At 41.2% G+C, this 26,051-nt stretch overlaps 1 protein-coding gene across 3 annotated transcripts in view; it reads left to right on the top strand.

Annotated features, from left to right (window-relative positions):
- SNAP25 (synaptosome associated protein 25) overlaps positions 1-26,051 on the top strand; it is an 88,076-nt gene that overhangs the window by 26,677 nt on the left and 35,348 nt on the right. The window contains exon 2 of one of the 3 annotated variants that reach the window (XM_039479346.2): positions 2,564-2,635. The exons of the other annotated variants lie outside the window; for them this stretch is intronic. The gene's annotated coding sequence lies outside the window, so the exon portion shown is untranslated. The remainder of the gene's footprint in view (positions 1-2,563; positions 2,636-26,051) is intronic. 3 annotated transcript variants of the gene reach the window in all.

Below are 26,051 nucleotides of genomic sequence, written 5' to 3'. Positions count from 1 at the left end.
GTGGGAGGAGAAGCTGGAGAGTGAGATAAAAGGGGGTTGGCCTGTTTATTGAAAGGGAGGGGAAATTGCATTTGCAAGGTTCTCCTTATCAGTGAAGACAGAATAATTGACTGAGCCCAGGAAATTTTGATGTTTATCTAAAACATCTTATGGAAAAGAAAGAAAAGAAGGAAGTCATCATGACAGTGGCAGGGGAATGGGTCCTACTGCTACTTACCATGCCCAGGAGCTCCATCAGTACCCCATCCCTCAGCCGCAATGCACACACAGCCTCAGTGAAAACTATATGCTTGCTGAAAAACTCACTTTCCAGACAATATCTCGTAAACTTCCTACCAAATTGCGACCTTTTAATTTCGTGGTCCCCTTGAAATCCAGAAAGAATAGATGTGCTAACAGTGGCCCTTTCAGTGGAAATATAAGGACAGAAGAGGAGAATAAATAAGTGCCCTGTCACTAATATTCATTCTGTGAATATTAGTGTTCACCAGCCACTGGGTACAATATTACCATTAGGGCTCACTTCATCAGGCACAAATATTGAGCATTTATTATGTTCAGGCATGATCCTGCATATAGTGGCAATTTAGCATAAAGGTTAAGAGCCTGAGACCTCGGGGAAAGTTATTTAACTTTTCTGTTCCTCCATTCTTCATGTGTAAAATAGGGGTGATGATAATATAGCATTGTTATGAGCACTAACACACATGAAGAAGTTAGACCCTGCTTGACATGATGTGACTCACAGATGTCATCTATGGTGTTTCTGAGCACTTAAGATGGCCTCATGCATCCAGTTAAGATCCATATGACCCAAAAGTTAGAAAAGAACTGGCAATTTCTCAATGGCAAATGCAAAATCTTTTTTACTTCTTAAAAGATTTGGGAAGCTGCAGAGAACAGAAGACTGCCCCCAAGCTCTCATAAATCGATGACCAACAACACAGTGGTCAAGAGGTGCCACTAACAACCACTTGTTCGGATTGGTGATGGCATTTAGGGACAGCCCTGTAGCAAATTTTTGTCTGGCTACTGAAATGAAATGAGATGACAAGATTTTATTTCACCAGTGACATTCTTCCTGTCCCAGCCCACAACTTCAGTATTTCCTTTTAGACCAACGCAGGCATTAAACTGGAAATACATTTCAGCTTCAATAGAGGAAAAGGCTCAGAATAGAATCATTGGTTGTTCCTGAGATGCCATATGAAAAATTTAGATTAAGTCAGGCTTCCTTTTTTCCTCTTGGCCTATTTTCTTTTAGTAAAGGATGTAAAGACAGCACCTTCCATGACTGTGCCTTCCAAGCATGCTGCATTTCTGCTCTACTTGCTGCCTGCTGCTTACTCATCCTGATAGTCCAACTGTTTCTAAAACTCCTACCATCAAAGAGTGAAAAGAAATTTGACTGCAGGGTATGGAGGGCAGAGCTGGGAGAGAGGATGATGGCACGAAAGCAAACTTTGGAGATCTACTCAGTAGGTCAGTTAGCTTTTGCTTTGTAACAAATGACCCTCAACTTAAAACTTGGAGGCTTCAAACAACATTCGTTTATTTAGCTCATGATTCCGTAAGTCAGCAGTTTGGGCTGAGTTCAGCTGGACTGCCTCTGTAGTCTGCTGCTAGATCAGCTGGAGGGCTCATTGGTTTAGAGCAACCTTAGCAAAGATGACTTAACTCTATTCCACAGGGTGTATCTCATGATCCACTAGACTAGCCTGGGTTTGTTCACCAAGTGGTTGCATGAATACAAAGAGGGATGGCTAACATTTCAATCTAATCATGTGGAGCCCATGCCCACGAGGTAATGAGACCTAAAAAGTTGTTCTCCCTGATTGAATTACATGGAAATTATCAAACACACGTGTGTGCACAGAAACCAACAAAAAGTATACTTGGCTTTAAGGATAAGGGCACAGGGTGCAGAGAGACCCAGGAGAATCCATAAAATAGTTCATAGCCACCCCCAACACTTCATGTAATTTACCTGTTAATATTTTCCCTCCTTCAATGCAAATTATTTTATAGTGTTTTCTTGTGAATTACAAAAGTAATTAATGTTAATTGCAGAAAAATAGGTAAAGAGGAATATGACAAGGAAAATGAAATTAACCATAATTTCATGTGTAGAGGCAATAATTATAATTATTATATTATACATATAGCATAACATGAGCTTGTTTCATATTTAAATATCCAATAATACCATTTGTTATGCTCCACGTGTCAGAACGTCTGCTAACTGCTTTATATGTACTAATTCATTTAATCCCTACAACAACAATCATTTTTGAGTGAGGAAAATGGGGCACACAGAGGCTAGACATCTTGCCTGTGATCACACAGCAAGTAGGTAGTGGAACCACCATTCAAAGTAGTGCAGCCCTACTCAGAGCATTTTTGACCCTTAAAATCTCCACTATTGATCCTCACATCCAATGCTACTCAAATGTTGATTTGCATCAGAATCCCCTGAAGGGCTTGTGAAAACAATTTGCTGAGCATCATTTCCAGATATTATGATTCATTTAGTCTGGAGCCTAAGAATTTGCATCTCTAACAGACTCCCAGCTGATGCTGATGTTGCAAGTTCATCAACCACTCTGCGAATAACTCTGGTCACAGCAGCGTCAAGGTATGTACTGTTAATTCTGCTTCACAGATGAAAAAGAAGTTCAGAAAGGTTCAATAAATAGGCCATGGATGCACAGCTTGTCAAGTCTATGTTATATCCATTTTCCAGTTTACTCTCACAGAAAACAATAACAACCAATGTTTACTTTATTTGATAGCTCGTGTCTTTCTTCTGGTGAGGCTGTAGTGCTCAAGGAGATAGTTCAGAAGTTAGACGCAACCTCTCTGAGAGCCAGGTTTTCCTGGGAGGTATGTGGATTGCAGCCACTCATTTGTTCACTCATTCATTCCATCCCTTGGCAAGGGGCCCTTGCTGGGAAGCCCCATCCGTGATGGTTGGTGATAAGAGCCCTTCCCCCGGCAGCTTCCACATACTGATACTGAAGTGACTGTTTCTGACTGAAGGAATGACAATCTCATCAAGTGAAGTCTGAACAGAAAAAAAAAATGGCCCAAAGATGTTCTTTTGAAGCTATTGACGGGAACCTGTTCCCAAGTTCTCTGAGCTATTTTCAAACAGCAAAGAGACTGGTATTATTTTGGCAGGTTCCTTACAAGAAAAACAATAACCCTTCTGTGATGGCAGAGCCTCTGTGATGTCTGCCCAGATGGAGTTAGCTTTTGTAGCCATGTGAGACTGGCTTGAAGCTCTCTGGGTGTCCATCCATCCTGCTCAGTGCAGGCCACAGACAGCAGCCCAGAAATCTGTGTTTTAATAAGCTCTCCAGGTGATTTTTAGAAACCCTAGTCTAACAAGAACCCTGCAATGCTAATTATTTTGCTTCCCAAGGAGAAGAGCTAACCCTCTGGAAAGTTTTAGTTCTGCTTGTTTCAAACTTTAGTGACCATCAGGATCACCTGGAGAACTTATTAAAACATAAATTCCTGCCAGGCGTGGTGGCTCACACCTGTAATCCCAGCACTTTGGGAGGCCGAGGCAGGTGGATCATGAGGTCAAGAGATGGAGACCATCCTGACCAACATGGTGAAACCCCATCTCTAATTAAAAAAATACAAAAATTAGCTGGGCATGGTGGCACACACCTGTAGTCCCAGCTACTCAGGAGGCTGAGGCAGGAGAATTGCTTGAACCTGGGAGGCAGAGGTTGCAGTGAGCCGAGATTGCGCCACTGCACTCCAGCCTGGTATCTGGCAACAGAAGGAGACTCTGTCTCAAAAAAAAAAAAAAAAACGAAACCAAAAAAAAACATAAATTCCTGGGCCGCACTCTCAGAGATTCCAATTCAGTGGATCTAGGGTGGAGCTCATGAATATGCATTTCTAGCAAGTTCTCTGCAGATGCTGCTGCTGCATGTCCTGGACCACACTCCTAGACTCCTTTAGCAACATCCTTAAAGAAAAAGAACTGACTGCAACTGTCAGACCTTTACAAGATCTCTAATTCTGCTGTTTTATTTAAAAATTATATTTTCTTATTTAGAGAGCTCGGTTTCTTCTGAAAACAACTTAAAGTATTTTTCAATCAAAGTCTACAAACTATTTAAAAATAGATTTGGTTCTGGTTGTCCAAGATGTTTCTGAAAGAACTTGTTGGGTCTGAGTAAGTGGAAGAGGTATGGCGTAGCTTCATGATTCCCGTTCAGGAGACGTCGATCACCTTCTGTCTGCTTAGAACTAGAGCCCCCATGATTCAGATTGCAGGGGGCTAAATTTTCTGAGCACATTAGTCAAGCCCTGCAAAAATGACACCCAAATGGCCACGAGTGGTCTCCAAGTCCCCTGAAGAAGAAACCTTAAAGCATTGCCCCAACACTTATCTCTAGTCTTAAACCCTCAGTGACTTAACCCAGAGTCTCTAGGATACTGACGCTTAATGGGCAAAGTGTGTATAGAATTTTTTAAATTACTCATTGGTCTCTCCAATAAGTATTAGCATACTCAAATTAATTTGAAACATATTGCCTTAAATAGTCAAAGGAAGATGGGTGCCAAAAAGCTTTGTGAAACAGTTAAAAAACATACACAGTCATGTGCCATGCATTTGGTCAATGATGGATGGATGGGTGGTCCCATAAGATAATAATACCAGATTATTACTGTACCTTTTCTATGTTGAGATATCTCTAGGCACACAAACACTTACCATTGTGTTACAGTTACCCTTAGTATTCAGTACAGTAACATGCTAAACAGATTTATAGCCTGGGAGCAATAGGCTATACCATATAGTATTACAGTGTGTACTTTAGCAAACCTAGATGGGATAGTCTGCTTAGATGTTATCCCATCTAGGTTTGCCTAAGTACACATTATAATGTTTACACAATGATGAAATCGCCTAATGACGCATTTCCCAGAAGGTATCCCCATAGTTAAGTGATGCATGACTGTATACTCCAACTTAAGAGCCCAGGATCATATCAAACAAAAAATGCTATGAAGAAGTGTGAGACATGATCCTTGTCCCACAATTATTTACTTGCTGCTTTCTGCGTAGTAGGTACTCAGACTAAAAGGATGCTGGTGGAGTGGACCTGTCAAACACGAATGTACAGAGAATTTTTGTCTCCTGGAGAATTTGTGCTTCACGGGAATTTGAGGACCTATCACAGTGTCCTGGGAGGTAGAGATAACATAAAGAGGCCAGTGTAGCATGAAGCAAGAAACGCTGGGAAGGATGCCTGAAAACCACACAGGAGTCCAAAGGGAGCCTTGGTCCAGGCTGCCAACCTTCTCCAGGAGATGTCATTTGTTCAGAATTTTGAAGGCTGGATGGAAGACTGGAAAAGGGTTGAGGGATGATATTATGGCAAAACAAATAGCAGACATTGGAAGGATTACAGTAAAAGTGAGTAGGGAAGCATTTTCATCAAGCGTGCTCCTGAGGAAGCAGTGATTAATAAGCATGAGATCTGATCCCTTGGAAAATGTTAAACAAACCTGCTCCTACGACCAAAAAGAACACATGAATTTCTTTGAAGGGAGTCATGTTTGCACTTGTGATTAAAGCAGGATAACCTTTCCTGGGTGGCTTTTGTCTTTCCTTTTTGTTATTCATGAGATCTTCTGTTTTCATCGTATATCCCCTCGAGGTTCTAGGTAAATGAACTACAGGCTCAGAAAAGCCTGTTTGCCTATCATAAGTTCCTCCTAGAAAGCGAATTTATGGAAATTTTGGATATTTGTGTAGCTACAGAAAAGGAAATCTCAAATCTGGGGAGATGGAAAGAACAGGAACCTACAGAGATTTGAGGCACAAAATTCTCTGTATATTTGTGTTTGACAGGTCACCGCAGCAGCACATGCCAAATCAGGATGAGCGAATTTCATAAGCTTGCTTTCTTATATGGCTGCCAGGACCTTCTAGAACCATCTAGAACTCTACCACCCTCCAGTTAACAGGCCAATATGTGCCCTGATTTGCTCTTGGGAACATTTTGTACATCTGCACATACTGAGACACACACATGCAAACTTGGTAGAGGCAATCATAATTTCTAGAATTAGCACATCACTATCATAGGAATGTATAGTGACTATATGTCCGAGATTTATTTACTTCATTAGTGAGAAAACCAGTAGGTAGATCAAGTTGGTTCACAGAGTATTTGAGGAACAAAGATTTATGTGGCCAGTCAGAAAAGGGAGGTTAAAATAAATTTGTTAAATTGGGCTCCAAACTGATTAATGCCCTCCCGCGCAATACAACTACAGTGTTTGGGATTATCCTTTCTGCCAGAGAGATATAATTTGCTTCTTTACTGGATGAAAGTCATTTGCTCAGTCTTCTATAAAGTAACATATAACTTGTCAGTCTGGTCTCTAATCAAGAGTAAATAACAAAAACTTTTGAGGGTGATTGACACATTCATTACCTTTATTGTAGTGATGGTTTCATAGCAATATACATATGTTAAAAATTTGACAGATTGTGAATTAAATATGTGCATTAGTTGTATGTTCTTTATACTTCAATAAAGCTATTGAAGTATAAAGAATCCCCAGGCAATCCTATTAGAAAATATTTCAACTGATATAAAAGAGTTTTCTCATTCTTTTTATTAGCTTTCAAACTTTAGACAATTTTTCTTGGCTCTAATTAAAGTAATTGTTCTCAACTCAAAGAGATTTAGGTTTTGACCACTTACTAAGTGTGTAACCTGCTGCAAAATATTTAAACCTCCCTAAGACTCAGATTCTCCATCTGAAAAAAAAAATCGAGATAATAATAGATCTCTATTTCATAGGTGTATTACTAGGGTTAAATAAAAATATGCATTTGGGTACTTAGCACAGCACCTGGCACATGTTAAGGACCTAGTAAAGGTTAACTGTTCTTAATTATCATTTCCGAGGAGCAACATAGCTAAGGAGCTATGTGAATGAGAGACAATGAGATGAAGAAGATCATAGACCAGGAATGAGACCCTAAGGGCACTCAAAACTGTGGTCTTGACCAGGTCGCTTGTCTTTACCTTATTTCTGATTCCTCAGCTACAATCTGTGAGGGGTAGATGAGAGCTAAAGTAGGTCCTAACTTTTAAAGTAGGATTTGCCGGGCCTTGAACTGAATCCTGATGGAATCCTGGCTTCTTCACATCCAGAATCTCATAAGCTCTTCGAGGTGTCTGTCCACGGTATTGCATCTCAGTGATGAGGACTCTGGATTTGAATCCTGGTTCTGCCACTCACTAGCTATGTGACTCTAGGCCACTTGCTTAGCTCCTCTGTGTTTTGGTTTCTTATCTATAAAATGGGGATGATGACGGCACCCACCTCACATAGAGCTGGAGGAACTATGATACTGAGTTGTCACATATCAGGATCTGCACAGTGCTGGGCTGACTCTACATGCTCAGGGATCATCCCTGTTACTGTGAGCACCTGCAAATGAGTGGTTGAGCAGCCAAGGGTTCCATTCAGCAAGACTGAGGGGTGCTGATGGATCTCATAATCATGAGACTTGAAAATGTAATTTTTATATGCAGGACTCTTCGTGGTGTCACTCAGCAATAACTCCAGTTATATTTGGGGGTACTGATACAAGTCGTCTGGCAGTTGTATATGTAGTTTATGACATTTATACATTTTGTGATCTACATGTCACACACACCCTGAGACTGGAAAAAAGGTGTTAACACCCACTAAGGGGCTGACCTGGTGGTTCTCAGGGTGACCTGGCCAGACCTTCCACCCTGCTGACTGGCAGGGTTCCCTAAGCAGGATGTGCCCTCCTGCTCCCACAGAGCCCACAGATGGCTTACCACCTGCTTTCGGGAAGATGGCATCTCCCTAGTTCTGGGGCATTGCTCAGCCTGAGCTACAAGGTTTACCCCCAGAGGATTCCTTTAGCAGGCACTGTGGGTCTCCTATGAGATCCCTTCGTTCCCTTTTACCAGCCCATTGCACAGCTGCTGCATGTTTTGCTGCTAAAGGCAATGTGTGATTTTACTCGTACAAAATATTGCTTCATCCATACAGAGACCAGAAATGGCTGGGAGTTTTTGTACCTCACAAGTGGTTTTAGCCAATGACTGACTGATACAGAAGTGTGCAAAAGTCCAGCTCTCTCTCCTGGAGATGAGGGATGCTCTGAGGTGCATTTAAGACTCCAGAGCTCCATGGAGGATGCTAATGCTGGCACACTCTCCTTGTTTGGCTTCTTCCCCTTTCTTGACCTATCTCCTCTACTCCCATCCTGATCTTCCCCCAGAGCAGTCCTTCAATAAATTCTTTGCACATAGACTTGATCCAGGGTTGGCTCTTAGAAGCAGCAAATTCAGGACGCTCTCCTTTTCCCCACAATCGCACCTCCAACAGAGAAGTGCCTTTTTGCAGATAGCTTGTGGAATCCCAAAGGAGGATGGTCCTACTCTGAAGTTCTTAGAAACACAGAACTTTGAGCAGTTTGTCCCATCCTGAGCTATCTTCTTTGTAAACACTTTGGGAGCAGGAGGAGAAACTGGTTAGGAAGACACAGGCCTTGTGGTAAATGGAGAAAATAGCAATTCAAATCCTCCAAAGAAAAAACAGTTCCCCCAAGGCAAAGTGCTGGAGACGCATACCTGCTTCTGATCTGGAAAATTATTTTTTAATGCACTGGGCAGTCTCGGACCCTCATGAACTTCTTCCAAAGCAGATATAGCCTGTCTGTGTCTCATTGACCTCAGGGAAAGTCTCCCTAGCTTCCCTCCAGCTCAGCTGCCATAGAAAAGGTTCTGAACCTTCAGACTTTCTTCATCTGAAGTAAAAAGATTTATGGGACACATGGGACTCCTGAGCCCAGCCATTTGTGGCTAAGGTACCTTGAAATGATACAGAGGAATTCCTTCTCCCCGAGACATTAGGGCAGCCCATAGCTAGACTTTGGGTAAGAAAAAGATCTGAAAATTTGCCTCCTGGAGTTTGCCAAATACCAGGGTCCATGTGGACCCATGGGTGAGAATAACAGCTGTGACCACCAACCTGCCAAGTTTTCAAAAGAGTGGATGGTATTAAACAGACTCACTGGTGTGGCAAAGCACTTCAAACTTTGATTGTTTAAAAGGCAGTCAAACGATGCCTGCTCCCCTGGCCACAAGTGACACCCTTAAGTATTGTCCACCATCTTGCATGTGTCCTTCCAATGGGCAATTAATTCTTTGAGCAATACAGAGACTAGGTGGGAGAGGGCGAATGGGTCAGGGTAAGTTCCTCCAAGTTTCTGGAATAGTAACACGCACACATACATGCACACACAATTTATTTCCTCTGCCAACTCACGGTTCTGGAGGAGGAATTCACTTAGGCCTGTTGTTCCTCTTCGTAACACTTAATCATGAGTGGTCTGTATACTACCTGGCAATAGAAGACACAAAATGAAGGGGTTTTGGCTCAAGAAAGGTAATAAAGAGTACAACTTGAGAACTACAGTTACTGATGAAGTACAACTGGTTAAAAAGATTAGTAGGCAAGTCTATCTTTTCTATGATTTAACACAGGAAACAGGTGGGTTGGAAGACTTGTGTCCCCCATTTATTGAACATTTTTCTGTTTTCTTTGACATAATTAAAAATTCTAGCCTCCTTTTCCTTTGTTAATGTGGCTTTGATAACTTTGGGCTTCATTTACTGATTTTACATAGGGCTATTAAGCACAGAACTGTGAGACCACGATGATTATAAAAATAGAAATAAATGCATAATAACAAAACTTACAAAAATGGATTCCATTAAATTCAGAACTGATAATAAATCAACATTATGTTTTAGAAAACCGTTATTCATAGATAATGCAGGGGTATAAACAAAGTTCCAGAGGGAGAACATGTGAAGTAGAACAGATGGATTTAGGCAGACCTCTTACTGGCAAAGCTACAAGCTGCTTGCAGACAGATTAAAGCCATCTTAGAGAGGATGAGCTTTGGGTTGTTTTTCAACACCTTAAGCATTCTATAAATGAGTAAGAGTTAAAATCAGAACTAGGTATCTTTAAGAAATAATAATAGCTAAGATTTAGGCAAGAATGTGCTTAAACTAGTTTGTTAGTAGTTGAAATCTTCTTCCTGTGCATCTTTGGAGTCTATTCACTATCACGGAGTACCGTTAATTAACCTACATATTTTATTTTAAACTTTTCTGAGTCATCAACTAATGGAGAAAGAATAAATTATTCAATAAATGATGTTGAAAAGGGCGCTGTTTAAAAATATATAGATTAGAGCTTTCATTCTTTCCATATGAACACTAAAACAAATTTTAGCTGGATTAAAATGTCGAATTAAATATGACCACTGAGAAAACTAGAAAAAAAATGAATATTTAGCTCATTTTGGGATATGCAAATATTTTACAGATAAAATACTGAAGAAATCACAAGTTAAAAGTATATACTGATGAGCCTTTGTAGAAAGCATTTTGGTAATATACTTCAGCTGTCATTAAATCATTTATTTTCTTTGACCTAGAAATTCAGTCCTGGGAATCTATTATAAGGAAATAATCCAAGATGTAGATACAATGTTTATGTAAATATATTCATGGTAGCCTAACTTATAATGGCAAAAAGAAAGGGAATGGAAAGGAAAGGAAGGGATGGGGAAGGGAGAGGAGAAAGGAAACAAAACAACCCCAAACATTCAGTAATAGGAGATTAGCCAAACAAACCTTAATATGTTCTATGAGGGAACATTACACAGTCATTAAAAATGCCACTGAGGCAAAAATGTCAGATTGCATCCCGGGATTCATTCTTAGAGATTCTGATTGAATTGGACTGGGCTGTCGCTTGAATACCTCAGGTGCTCATGCCTGTAATCCTAGCACTTTGGGAGATTGAGGCAGGCAGATCATGAGATCAGGAGATCGAGACCATCCTGGCTAACACACTGAAACCCTGTCTCTACTAAAAATAAAAATAAAAATAAAACTGCGTGGCATGTGGCTGTAGTCCCAGCTACTCAGGAGGCTGAGGCAGGAGAATCATGTGAACTCGGGAGGTGGAAGTTGCAGTGAGCAGATCGCGCCACTGCACTCCAGCCTGGGTGAGAGAGCGAGACTCTGTCTCAAAAAAAAAAAAAAAATCATTTGAGCAATGACTATTATGAAAATTTTCATAATGCAGTTAATTATAAAAGAAAAAAACAAGATAATGTGTGTATATCTGATTCTACTTTAAAATTAATTTATGTATATGCATACATACATGTATATTGATTCTAAATAGTACATTAATTTCCAATCTTGGCTGCACATTAAACTCCTCTGGGGAGCTTTAAATATACTGCATCTGGGATTCATTCTCAGAGATTCTGATTGAGTTGGTGTGGAGTGTCACCTAGGCATCAGTTTTTTTAAAGCTCCCTGGGAGATTTTAATGTACCCCTTCCGATTTGAGAACCATGGGTATACGATTTAAAAAAAGGAAAACAAAATTCTTCACTGAGAACACTAAGAGAAATAATAAATATTATTCAACCTTCCAAAGCATAAAGAAGTTCACCTGGCCAGGCATGGTGGCTCACACCTGTAATCCTAATACTTTTTTTTTTTTTTTTTTTTTTTTTGAGGCGGAGTTTCGCTCTTGTTACCCAGGCTGGAGTGCAATGGCGCGACCTCGGCTCACCGCAGCCTCCGCCTCCTGGGTTCAAGCAATTCTCCTGCCTCAGCCTCCTGAGTAGCTGGGATTACAGGCACGCGCCACCATGCCCAGCTAATTTTTAGTCTTTTTAGTAGAGACGGGGTTTCACCATGTTGACCAGGATGGTCTTGATCTTTTGACCTCGTGATCCACCAGCCTTGGCCTCCCAAAGTGCTGGGATTACAGGCTTGAGATACCGCGCCCGGCCAATCCTAATACTTTGGGAAGCTGGAGCAGGTGGATCGGTTGAGGTCAGGAGTTTGAGACCAGCTGGACCAACATGGAAAAACCCTATCTCTACTAAAACTACGAAAATTAGCCAGTATGATGGCATGTGCCTGTAGTCCCAGCTAGTCAGGAGGCTGAGGCAGGAGAATTGCATGAACCCAGGAGGCAGAGGTTGCAGTGAACCAAGATTGCACTGCTGCACCCCAGCCTGGGCAAATGGAGTGAGACCCTGTCTCAAAAAAAAAAAAAAAAAAAAAAGTTCACCTACTAGGCCAACAAATTTCATAGCATAGTGCCCAAGGAAAACTTTACCTGTTTGTATTATTCAGAAAAATTATCCATAACTTGGAAATAAAGCAAAATGATGGCTGCACGTCTCTCATTTGACATACTGGTACAGCATCTAATGGGCCCACTCAAGGATTATCCCATTCTCTTTCTTTGAGATACTCTCAACTTTGATCGGGGTCCAGACTCTGTTTGTTAATTTAGAGATTCTTTTTTTTATTATTATTTTGAGATGGAGTTTCGCTCTTGTTACCCAGGCTGGAGTGCAATGGCGTGATCTCGGCTCACCGCAACCTCTGCCTCCTGGGTTCAAGCAATTCTCCTGCCTCAGCCTCCTGAGTAGCTGGGATTATAGGCACACGCCACCATGCTCAGCTAATTTTTTATTTTTTATTTTTTATTTTTTTTTATTTTTAGTAGAGACGGGGTTTCACCATGTTGACCAGGATGGTCTCAATCTCTTGACCTCGTGATCCACCCGCCTCAGCCTCCCAAAGTGCTGGGATTACAGGCTTGAGCCACCGTGCCCGGACTTAATTTAGAGATTCTTATGTGATGAAAATTTAAATTTAAATGATTTCTATGTGGTAGAAAAAACAACTGCAAAGGTTACACTTTTATTGCTCTGTAAGATATTAACCAGCTTTGTATTCATTAGTAATCTTATTCCAACATTATGTATGAATTCTCTTTGAACCAGCCTTAGCATCTTGTGGGCCCTCTTGTGAATGAGTTAATAACTCTACATCACATACTCCTATATTTTTATGAGACTCAATGTTTTTAACTTTTTGAAAGGGTACCTTGAAAACTATCTATGATTAAACATGGATTTAGTGATAGAAGTGAACCTAGAAACCGCAACCTGAGTGGAGATTGATCCAGCAACAACATCTTAGCATTTGGCCACAAAATGCTTCCTCCCGATGTTCTCAGGACACGCTCTCTATATGGCTTACAAACATCTCCAGGCCCTTTGCCTACAAGGTCTAATCCAAGGGCCTTTTAAATCCACTTCATGATAATGACAGGGAATGCCAAACTGAGCAACTGAGGAAGTGAAATTTTCACACTAAGTCAGTTACAGTCACAGTAGGTACTTATCTTAAGCAATTAGATATTTGGGTAGATCCCATTTTACCAATCAGTCTTCTGTCCTCATTGACTTCCACAATCACTTTATCATCACGTGGAGCTCTTCTGCCATCAGCTGGGATGCCTGACACTTCAGCTGGGGACCTTTTCCTATTTTTTGTTACCCATCCCTGTGTCAAGTACTTAATGATATATAAAATTCTAGAATGTAAGTTAGTAGCTTTGCTGTTTAAAGAAACCCTGCAATGAATTCACTTCTAGAACAAATAATTTTCCAACGAGTCTCTGAGTTACTTTAACTGCTTGGTAGGTTGACATACAGTAAGGTTTTTTCAAAGTGGGATTGTGTTCATAGGTCCTGTTTCTTCAAAGAGGGACATACCAGAACTGTTAACTAAGGCTATATATGCACAGATATATATATATATATATATATATATATATGTTTAACAGAGGTGATATGTATGTGTGTATATACATATATATATATATATATACACATATATATACACACATATGTGTGTGTGTGTATATATATATATATATATATATATATATATATGTTCAGCAGAGGTGATAATTATGATGAGATCTAGGGTGAATGCCCATGTCTTTTGATATGAGATTGTCAGATTAATCTGAGGAATAACAATTAGGTTGGCATTTTTGTTTCTCTCACCTCCATGGAAGCAGAATTTGCAAGTGAGTCAGCTCCTTCCTGGGAGTTTGCTGGCTTAGGAAATGTCTTTCTTGTTTCCACAGTGGATCCTGTAATACTGAGGAGCAGATGGTGTTTCTTCCAGCAAGGCAAACCTTTTCCATCAGCATTCTAATCGCTGTGATGGTCTTGTGGGTGAAATGCTATTCTGAGGAACCATTTTAAAAGACCAGCTAACCAGGAATTTTTTTTCTTCCCTGTTTTTTGTTGTTGTTGTTGTTGTTGTTGTTGTTTGTTGTTGTTGTTTTGAGACAGAGTCTCATTCTCTTGCCCAGGCTGGCATGCTGTGATGTGATCATAGCTCACTGCTGCCTCTAATTCCTGGGCTCAAGCCATCCTCCTACTTCAGCCTCCCAAGTGGCTGGGGCTGCAGGTACACACGGCCATGCTGGCTAATTTTAAAATTTTTTGTAGAGATGGGTCTTGCTATGTTGCCCAGGCTTGTCTCAAACTCTTGGCCTCAAGCAATCCTTCTGCCTTGACCTCCTAAAATGCTAGGATTATAAGCATGAGCCACTGTGCCCAGCCAGAAATCATTCTTATGAAAGGTCCTCGGTTTGTGTCATCAATACCATACATACACCTTGGGTTTCTTCATAGAGCCAAAGACACCAGGTTTGGAAGAGAATTTACACATCACCTGATCCAGTGTCCTATCTTATAAATGAACCATGTCCATCAAAGGCTACCAGCTGGTTGATTAGCCTTTCCTGAAATAGGGAGCTCACTTCTTCCAAGTCCTCTAACCCAGACTTTGGACAGATATTAGAAAGTTCTTCTGGCCGGGCGCGGTGGCTCACGCCTATAATCCCAGCACTTTGGGAGGCCAAGGCAGGTGGATCATGAGATCAAGAGATCAAGACCATCCTGGTCAACATAGTGAAACCCCGACTCTACTAAAAATACAAAAATTAGCTGGGCATGGTGGCACACACCTGTAGTCCCGGCTACTCGGGAGGCTGAGGCAGGAGAGTTGTTTGAACCCAGGAGACGGAGGTTGCGGTGAGCCGAGATTGCACCATTGCACTCCAGCCTGGGTAACAAGAGCGAAACTCTGTCAAAAAAAAAAAAAAAAAAAAGAAAGTTCTTCTGTCACTTCCTCCCAGTGCTGATGGTTTTATTCCTTGGAGTCTGTCGCAAATTTTCCTCTGCCAATTTGATAATTCTTAGTAATTATTTTAGTAGACATAGTTAAAGTAGGTGAAGTTCGTAGGTCTTCTCCCTCATGACATTGGAACTAGGTATTATGTTTAAGGAAAACAAGCCTCAGGATGGATTCTTCCCTCACTGAAATATTTCTTAGCAAGCAGACACAATACTAGTTGGAAATTTGTTCTATAAACACAATGTAGTACCTGTTTTCTGTTCATTTGGGCATTCTAATCAGCACCTTACATAATATTCTAGTGGCAGGATTCAGGTGACCTTGCAGTCAGATCAGATTAAAACAAACAAACAAAAAAAGTGGTTCTTAAACTGTGTACCCTGAACCACCAGCAGCAGCAACATCAACTAATAAGAATCTTAGAAATGCAAATTGCTAGGCCCTACCCCAGAATCACTTACTACGTCAGCAATCTGAGTTTTAACAAGCCCTACCACTGAGAACTGGTCAAGAAACTCCTCTAACCATGACAGAATCAAGGAGCAATTTTAAGCCTTGGGTTAATGGCATACGCAGACTCACTACACACAACATACAAACACACATACATACAAACACACACACATACACAGCTTATATTATGTGGGATGTTAGTACCTTTCCAGTATTTCTAGACAATTTTTATATTTTGAACACTTTCCACCAATAAAAGATTATTCCTAACATCCATTATGTCAATTAGTAATCCTTTCCGTAGATCACAGGCAAACAGAGTTGAAGCACTTAGAGTAGCTCTCTCAGGAATGTGTGCTCCTGATATAACTCTTTCAAATGCTAACTGCCTCTCCTGGAAGTCTGTATCCCTGCTTAGGGTACTGTCAGTGTTTACTAACCACCTCTGGGGTACAGATTACAACTAATGCACATTCATGCCCATGAGTTGTAAGTGAAATCACAATTGGATGGCTACCATTGAACAAGTCTAGTATCTATTCCTTGCAGTAACTGAGTCATCCTGTTTTCTTTTCTCCAAGCTAAACATCTTCATACCTTCAGTCATCCTTAGTATAATGGGATTTCAAAGTCCTTAACCACACTGTTCTCCTCTCAGCTTTAAGGTAACTACAAATGAATGAGTATGAACATGTGATTCAGGAAATCACTTGTCCTGTGGGCTTCCAGATCCCAAGGATAAAGGTACCTCCACACACCGTAAATGTTCTACTTCTGTTCCTGGGCCACCACACCCTAGATTTTGCTCAAACTCAGACTCTCTCTTTGCAAAGCTTGCTTTGCCTATGCTTGCACCCTCTCCATGGGCCAGACAGATAGAAACATAGGCAAGAATGTGGGTGTGTGATTGAGCCCCACATCAATAGCAATGAATTCCCCAGTATAGCACATACACCTTCAGTGGCTGGCCAGATGAGCTTAGGGGGATGATAGATGGAAGTTTGCATTATAAATTTTAGCAATTGTATAGCTACTTTAATGTATATTAGACAAACATAATTAGCTATAACATTTCTGATTTTATAGATATTATTACTTGGAATAAGGCAACATTTGAAAGGTGCATTCAAATCCATTATTTTAAAAAGATCTAGTATTAATAATGTAGTGTGCATTTATGCCTAAATTGTGAAGAAAACATAAGAAGCCCAGAGTTTTGGAAAAACTATTCACAAGGATAATGAGTTCAGGATATGGGGCCCTGGCCACAGTTGTCTTCACCGTAAATACTTTTTCTGGGAAAACAGAAATTATGATGATCAGCATTATTTACCTGCCAATCTGTTTATCTTTTCTCCAGAAGGCAGAAGAAAATAACACAAAATGCAAAAAACACAATTAGTTTAGCAACACAAACACCATTGATACTCTGATAAATAACCATATAGCTCCTATGTCTGCTTTTAATTCAGGAGAGAAAGCATTCTATACCAAGACCAGCACCCACCAAAGAAGATCTAAGTCAGAAAAAAGTAGAGTTTTAGTTTTGCTATGGAAGGGTGATATCATAAAACATAAAAATAGCAATTGTCTGAAATAACAGTAGGAAAAAGGCCACATTGGCCTTAGTCCTGTTATTTTTATATTTTCTAAAAACATTCTCAACTAGCACAGACAAGTCTCTTCTTCTCCACTGTTTTGATGTTTGCCATTCCATGAATACCTTAAGGTGAGCCCTAGATTGGGACTTAAAGATTCAGGCCCTGCATGACTCTGTAGTTTCACGTTACTCCACCTTTCTGAGCTTCCCTTTCTCCTGCAACAAATGATACTCAGTAACCCTCAAGTTCTAGCCATTCTGTGACATTTTGTATGTTGAGTCTTCAAATCCAAGTAAGTTCAGCCAGGCTGAGAATACAGAGAATTTTTGTTCTTTCCCCCCCTCCCTTTTCCTGATTCAGTGATTTGTTGATTCCTCTAAGTACATAGCGTGTAGTTATCCAGATGTGATTAAAAGAATTAATAAATAAATAGCTCATAAACAAGTGGAAGTTGCCTTCAGCTGGATTCCTCAGACGTAGACCCTGAGACAGGGATTTATGTGATAGTGATTTATTAAGGCAGTGCTCCCAGGAGAAACCAGAAAGGGAGTGTGGAGAAGGACAGCGAGGACGGAAGGAAGCCAAGCAAAGGAGTCCTTGCCGGCAGGGTCCCAGCTTTGGCATGATCCTGGAGACTCTCTGGAGTACATTACACCTCGCGGTTTGTCTCACCTTAAGGCACAGAAGCAGTACAGGAGCTAGGTGTTTGGACTCCCCTGACAGTCAGTTATTAGCTATGGGCCTGCCCAGGCAGGTGGGGGTGGGGGGAGTCATGGGTCAAATGGTCCCAGGTACTTGCTGCCACCCTCAGCGGATTAGGCGAAGCAACCCTGGGGTGCTCTTACAAAGAAGGTCACAGGCACAGAAACACGGAGATGACCACAAAGAACCCCTCAGGGAGCTGAGATCACCAATAACGACAACTCCTGAAGGCAAACTGTGACTAAGCCTGAACACACAGCAGATTCCTTCCAGGTTTCGGTGTGGTCATAGGAGTGCAGAAGTAGTTTGGTTTTCGTGAGAATGGTAGTAGTGGGGTCTTTTTCTGTTTGGTCTTAGATTCTGTCTGTTCACGCACTCCTGAGAGGAATCATTTTGTTTAGGGTAGAACAAGATTTTCTTTTATTGTGGCCAAGCGTTAGCACCATGCTCATCTCCCAAGAACCAAGTCGTATACCTCGGAATACAAACATTTTCATCAGTTCTGTCCTAGCAAGGGGAAGAAAGAGACCCGAAAGCAAAGGTTTCTTGTGAAAGCTCCTAGAACCCTCCCTTCGGGGCGGGTCTCCACTCCAGCTTCGGGCTGGATGCAGCACTCACAGTAGCACTTGGTAAATATTGGTTAAATGGATGAACCAGTTACTGTGGTTTGTTTAACTATGATCAGAATCAATGAGACAAGGTTGGGGCCCCTCTTCTCTCTCTCCTGGTCAGTGAGGCCACTGTGCTCTGCCTCCGAAGTAAACAATCAGGAACTGTTGCATAATACAACCACAGGGCTAAATACCCATTTAGCCACATTTGCAAAACAGACAAAAGAAACATTGGCATTTTCGAAAAAGAGAGATTTAGGCATAATCAGTGTTGGTTGTGGCTGGATGCCCTGTTACAATTAAGAAATGCCAATGCTGGCTGCATTTAAATGCCAGGCCTCCCCAGACCTAGCACCCTAAAATACAAAACTCAAGCAGAGGCCGCTTTTCATGATGCTGTCATTAATCCTGGACTAGCCCAGGGAAGAGGCATATCAGGGAAGCCAGACTTCCCTTCTCAGAAGAAACCAGATCAAGACTGTATCTATTTATATCCAGATATACAGATACAGAATCCCATTTAGGAATGGCGTGGGGTGGAATGTTCTGGGAAATAGATGAGCCAAGCTGGAAAGGAATTGGGCTTTAATGCCCAATTTAGTGCCTCCCCTCAGAGACACTGTGGGAGAGGGTGACAATTCTGTGAGCTGGTTAAAATACTTGTCACTTGAGATTGTTCTTCAGCCACATCCTCCTCTAAGAAGCATATTAATGGTGTTTAACACATATTATGGCATCAGATTGGAAAGAACATGGTGGGAGGAAAAAGGGACCACCACCTCAGATGATGACGGCCTCCTCAATGCTGGGGAGCCGTGTTCTTGTGTTTTTGAGTGGTTTATCATAAGGTTACCAGAGTTTCCCATTGGATCCTTGCAAAGACCTTCAGCCCTAAGTGATGCTACACATGGATCCTCCCATTCTGGGAGGCATAAGAAGGACCTATGGTTATTGTTGAAAATGCAGATATTAGTCTGACTTCCAGATTGCTTTCCACAGGTAACGTAATTGGGAATCTACATTTTAACAAGCAACGACAAAAAGTTTTGATGCAAGGACATCTCAGACCATGCTACTAAGAGGTCCTATTTTGAGCCATTGTGACTCATCTGTTATCCAGAAAATGGATGTAAAAAATGGATAAAAGATGTATATCAATTCATTCACATGTGTTCATCATATTTGAAATACAATCTGGTTTAACTAGAAAATAGTTTAAGACCAGTATTTCCTGTCATGAAAAGAGGAGATTGAATTTCATGCACGGGAATATTCAAAAATATAATAACAAGAAGCCAAGTCCATTTCATACTTCAGAAAATTTATAACTATGAACACGGAAGATTTAAGAAATGCCCATTCTTGGTGATAAAAATGTAAACAGAAACTTCCAACATGTAATTTGCTGAAAGTACTTTTTGCTCTGCTCCTTACTTTAGCATTGACATGAGCTTTAATTATTTGCAGAGGACGAAGAATAATGTATTAGTACCCTCCACAGGGTCTCCAATTTGCAAAATCCTCCATGTCTTCTTCTTCTATCTTCTTCTTCTTTTTTTTTTTTTTTTAGACAAGAGTTTTGCTCTGTTGCCAGGCGCCACACTGGAGTGCAGTGGCACAATCTCGGCTCACTTCAATCTCCACCTCCTGGGTTCAAGCAATTCTCCTGCCTCAGCCTCCCGAGTATCTGGGACTACAGGCACACGCCATCACGCCCAGCTAATTTTTGTATTTTTTAGTAGAGACGGGGTTTCACCCTCTTGGCCAGGATGGTCTCAATCTCTTGACCTCATTATCCGCCCACCTTGGCCTCCCAAAGTGCTGGGATTACAGGCTTGACCCACGGCAACTGGCTTCTTCTATCTTATACAACAAACCTTCACAAATGCTGTTATTTCGGAGAAACAGAATGTTGTCAGTGTGCTTTTTCTAATAACTATCTTCTCTTTTTTTTTTCTGAATGCAAGATTTTTATCTCATGAAAATCAGTCATTTTGTCCACCTTCCAGCACAGGCACCATTAAGAGACCCACAACCCATGGCACCATGGAGCTTTCAGTCAGCTTGGGAAGTAAATGATGTTGGGAGTCTGTAGGACATGTGAACTGGGGAGGTTAATATAACACAGCACGGTCAAGGTTGGAGCACAGGCAAAGTCACCCCCAAGGTGGGACCCCGGCCTCTCACACCTACCAGCCTAATATAGAGATCAGGTGGTTTGGGGCAGCACTTCTCAAATTACGTGCTTGATAGTTGTTCAGCAAGTGATCCAATTCAATAAGTCTGGGGTGGAGCTTCCAACACGCTCCCAGGTGAGGCTGATGATGGTCTGGGCACCACATTTGAGTACCAAAGGTTTCAAGGTTTCTATAGAACCCCCCTAGTTATATAAAGTTCCAAGTTTGATTCCTATCACATTGCAAGTTCTTGATAAATAGCTATTATTGTGAAAAGTGTTTTGACAACTAACAGTTATGTGGCATAGAATGTTAGAATAAATCCAGCTGATTTTGTCCAATAGGGAAAGGCTGCTTCAAACCTGGATCAAATTCCGATGATTCAGAAAATGGAAGGAATCACCCCTCCACCAGTTTCACTCACCCCTCCAATGAGGGAACTTAGGGAGTTGTCTTAGCTGCAGTCACTATGCTTACCTATTCCCTTAGAATACGTGCTTTGCATCTTATAGTTGCATGATCTTCAAGAAATTTCATCTAGTGAAAATAATAACACTAAACCCAGTTTTGATCATATTCCCATGCCATTGCAGTCAGGGAAAGAGATTATTAGTCTCCAACCAAATCCAAGTACTGGCTCTTTCTAAAGGGCAAGAACAGAAACCCAGAGAAAATAAAGGTGACTACCATGAACCGAGTGAGAGCATATTAACCCATGACTTAGATGCTTAGATGCCCATGATCTCCATATTAGGCTGGTAGGTGTGAGGGGCCGAGCTCCCACCTTGGGGGTGGCTCTGTGCCTGTGCTCCACCCTTGACCATGCTATGTTATTTTAATCTCCCCAGTTCACATGTCCTACAAACTACCAACATCATTTACTTCCCAAGCTGACCAAAAGCTCCATGGAGCCACGGGTTCTGAGTCTCCTAATGGTGCCCTGTACTGGAGGGTGGACGAAACGACTGATTAACATGAGATAAATTCTTACATCTAGTTTGATGTTGTTGCTGTTGTTTTAGTTCATCTGATGAATTTGAGAGACATAAGGCTAAGAGAAATGAATATTTGATTAGACAGAGTTTGATCAAGGTTGTGCAACATGAATAACATAATGGTAGCAATACTTATCTTCATCACTGATAAATGCAATAATGCACTATGAAAAGGCAATCATGGACCTGTAAACACATGACAACACAGCTGCAAAATGTAAAAAGTAAAAATGAGCTGAAATAGAAGAAATTGATGGAACTAACTCACCGCAGAAGACCTGAACGCACCCCATTCAGAAATCAATAGGTCAAACTGACTAAAGAATTTAGCGAGTTTGAATAACATAAACCTTCCTTTTCTGCTTGATTGGATGTCAGTAGGTAGGTGGCTAGAGTCAAAGACAGAATGGACTTTCTTTCCAGACACAAATTAAACGTTCACAGACATTGGCCATATGTTAGGGCACAAAGGAAATCTCAACAAATTCCAGAAAGTAAAAGTTATATGGACCACTTTCAACATATTGAAAATAAAATTAGAAATTACAAAAAAAACTTCTAATATTTAAATCTTAACATCACATTTTCAAATAACTCTTGCATTAGAGAATAAATTAAAACTATATAGATATAAATAACAAAGAACATACTATATGCCAAAACCTATAGGATACAGCAACAGTAACACACAGAGGACACTTTATAGCAGTAAGTATACTATACCCAAAACAAGAAAAATGCCAAGTAAATGAGTCATGTGTCAATTCAAGAAGATATAAAAGGAACAACACAATAACACATCTTAGGAAGAAAAAAGAAGAATAAAGGTGGGAGTGGGGGGTGTGGAAGAACCAGTGATTTAAAATATAGGTAAAGATGATAAACAATAAGAAGAACTGGGATTTACTGAGATGTGGCTGTGAAATCACCCTGTACTGTTTTCCAGTATACATATGAATCTAAAAATAGCCTCCAGTTTGTAATGAAAACATGAGATATCCATACACTTTTCTTTGAGAATAAATATGCTTTGAAAATATATTTTTTAAATGACCAAAACTCTCGATCTAACATTTAGCCTAATGTCAATACTTACCACTAAGCCTGCTTCATAATCTACAAAGTAAGGATAGTAGTAGTATGCACACTGTGTTTCACTGAAAGTTTATATAAAGTTATACTTTGTATAAAAAGTTTTTAAAATAGTGCCCAAGAAAGAGCAAGCCCTCCATAAGTGTTAGGCAATATGATTCTTATTAATAGATAAGGAGAGTTGTCCCACTTGGTTTATAAAGTCCTTTTGTTCCTCTTTGGGCTTTGTTAAGTATAGTGAGTTTTTATAAACTTTTGTTTAATTTGAAAGTGTACCTCCACCAGAAAACAGTCCAGGTCTGCAGGAAGAGAAGGATCTACCCTGCAGACGCTTCTACAAATGATGAACAGTGTGGGGAGACATCAAGATGCAGGTTTCGGCGCTCTGTGATAATGCAGCTGATGGGTGTTGATTTACACATATTTGTTAGTCTGGTTTATTTATTAAAAGAGGAACAGAAAGAAATAGATATTAGCTCAGGTACACTTTCCTTATATCTTTCCTGAGACATTCCCGTCCTATGGAACTTGGACTAATGATGAATGTCCCCAGCATCATAGCCATGTCCCTATCCACCTTGCATATCAAAAAACACACACTGCTCTATCCACATTCACCTCTCTTCCTGGGCCCTAAACTCATATTTCAGTTCAGAGTCTTCAGCTGGAAAGCATTTTTACCCAAAGGCACCTAGCTAAATAAGCCCCTTGACAGGGAAGAAGGGTTTTCTGTGGAGTCCATTTGCCCTCCCATCTTCTGAGGGTTTCAGATAGACTTGTGTGTAGCATTAAAGAATAAAGAGCTTTTCAAATTACCCCTGACATCAAAGAATAACTACAGGCTGCCCACCTTGAAGCAAGTATCTTGACAGTGACAGACCCTCAGACGTTTCCATTTCTCATGTTAAACATCTGTCTCAGATGTTTCTGTCTCTCACCACTGCTACTGGGGCTAGGAACGTTTGTCTGCAGTTGGTTACAGAAATTAGAAATTGTTTTGAGAGCTGCAAGGGTACCCTATAACTTTGCAATTAATCATACAGATTAAATCTGATTTGCAATCCTAAAACCCTGTAGGAATAATCAATCAAAGGCAAATTTGTTTTTATATCTTGTATTCTACTTTATGCATTGTTTTAAAACATGTTCCAGAGGCCTGGCCTAGTGGCTCATGCCTGTAATCCCAGCGCTTTGGGAGGCTGAGGTGGGTGGATCACTTGAGGTCAGAAGTTTGAGACCAGCCTGGCCAACATGGTGAAACCCCATCTCTACTAAAAATACAAAATTAGCCAGGCGAGGTGCTCATGCTTGTAATCCCAGTTACTCAGGAGGCTGAGGCAGGAGAATCACTTGAACCTGGGAGGTAGAGATGGCAGTGAGCCACGATTGTGCCACTCCACTCCAGCCTAGGCAACAGAGCAAGACTGTGAAAAAAAAAAAAAAGAAAAGAAAAGAGAAAGAGTGAAGAAAGGAAGAAAGGAAGGAAAGAGGGAGGGAGGGAAGGAAGGAGGGAGGGAGGGAGGGAGGGAGGGAGAGAGGGAAGGAAGGGAAGGAAGCCCTTTCAGACCAACTGAATTAGAATCCCTGAGGGTGGGGCCCAGCAATTCATTTAAGCAAGGTTTCTGCTTATTCTGACTCTGGGGGAAGTTTCAGAAACACTGTCCTGGACCACAGCTTGAAAAGTGCTGACTGGGGAATGCTGAATGCTACTTGAGGGTGTCAGAATACTTCATTCATGTCAGTTAACATGAATTGAACCCTTACTAGGGGCCAGACCCTTTGCTAATAAGCACTGATTATTTGAGATAATCAATTAGATACTGTTAGGCTCTCAACGGACTAGGAGATTGTCTTACATCAGAGCCTCAGGGAATAGTTTTGAGTGGCTTTTCTTTCTACTTTCCTCTGCTTCCTAGTTTCCTCTGTCTACCTGCTCTGCAACACCTGAGATCTAGAAAACAGACACTGGAAGGAATTTATACCAAGTCACTCCTGAATCTCAAGACGCAGTTTAATGTGCTAATATGAGGGAAGTCTTACAGGCTGTCTTGATCATAAATGCCATTTCACTACTAACATCCTTTCAGCTATTGAAATTACTATTAATAAACATGCCTCTTCAGCTGCTGTCTTTTAGAATGCTAACATGCATGAGTTTGGGGTTTATAGGAGCAATTTATTAAGCACTAGCTAAACATCCCAACAGATCTGGAGGTGCACTCAGCACCTGCTCTCCAGTCATTCTTGTTAGGAGAAGAGGAATTGCTTTTTCAGCTTTGAAATACTGTGTGTTTGAGACCTCTTGGATTCATCAGCCCTCCTTTCAAATCACAAACGTATCTCCTTGTTTTAGAGCAGGACAAAGGTGTAGGAGCTCCAGGGGGAACCGTGAAAGTGATGAAACCAAGGGTATCTGCCACATGGCTTCTCTGCCATCGCACCAGCTGCCCATCAGCCAGACCTGGATAGGTTGCTGTCAGCTTGGAGCCAGGGGACCCTATAGCTGTTCTTCACAGGCTAAGAATAACAACTTTGAGAGGAGATTGCCAAGGAAACACAGGAAACTTGAGTATGCGTGGTAGGGGGCATGAGGAGAGACAGGAAGAGAGAAGAGAGAGAGCATGCACAGAAACAGTCATCAGCAAACAGACCTGAAAGAGTGGGACAGAGCAATAGCACTACAGGTCTGAAAGCACATGGACCTCTGCCTTGTAATAAACTGACCCGTTAAAAGGAAAGGTCAGTGCCTTGCTTAGGCTGAAGATAGACATTTTCCCCCAGGAATCCAGCAGCAAAATGTAAAGATGGAGCTCAGGCCAGAAGGCACTCCTGTTTGTCTCCTCGTGGTACTCCTGTGAGAGGTGCTGCTTAGAGACTGGAGGCCCAGGCACTCTGCTGGTTTCCCTGGTTTCAGGCTTCCACGATGCTCAGCACCACAGCCACATGCCTCATGTCAAGACGTTAGTAGAGGAAAGCTGATTAGCAAATACTGGGTTTGTTCCACTCTTAGCCAAAGTTATGGGACTGTCCCGAATGAGCAAGGCTTTCTGAATATTAAGCTCCACATCCCTTTTTAAAAACAAGGTTGGCCAGAACTATTCTATAATTTATTCCCCTCAACAACCCCATGAGATTGGTATTGTTTGTCCTGTTGAGAAAACTAAAGCTCAGAGATGGCGATGAACTTACCCAGATTCACCCAGCTTCTGAGTGCCAGAGCCAACAGTCCAGCCAGGTCTTCCTGACATCAACACCTTTATCCACCCACTTCACT

Source organism: Saimiri boliviensis, chromosome 9 (assembly GCF_048565385.1).
Source record: "Saimiri boliviensis isolate mSaiBol1 chromosome 9, mSaiBol1.pri, whole genome shotgun sequence".
In the NCBI taxonomy this organism is placed as follows: Eukaryota; Metazoa; Chordata; class Mammalia; order Primates; family Cebidae; genus Saimiri; species Saimiri boliviensis.
Note: the sequence above shows the minus strand (reverse complement) of the source record. Positions and strands in the feature narration are given on the sequence as shown.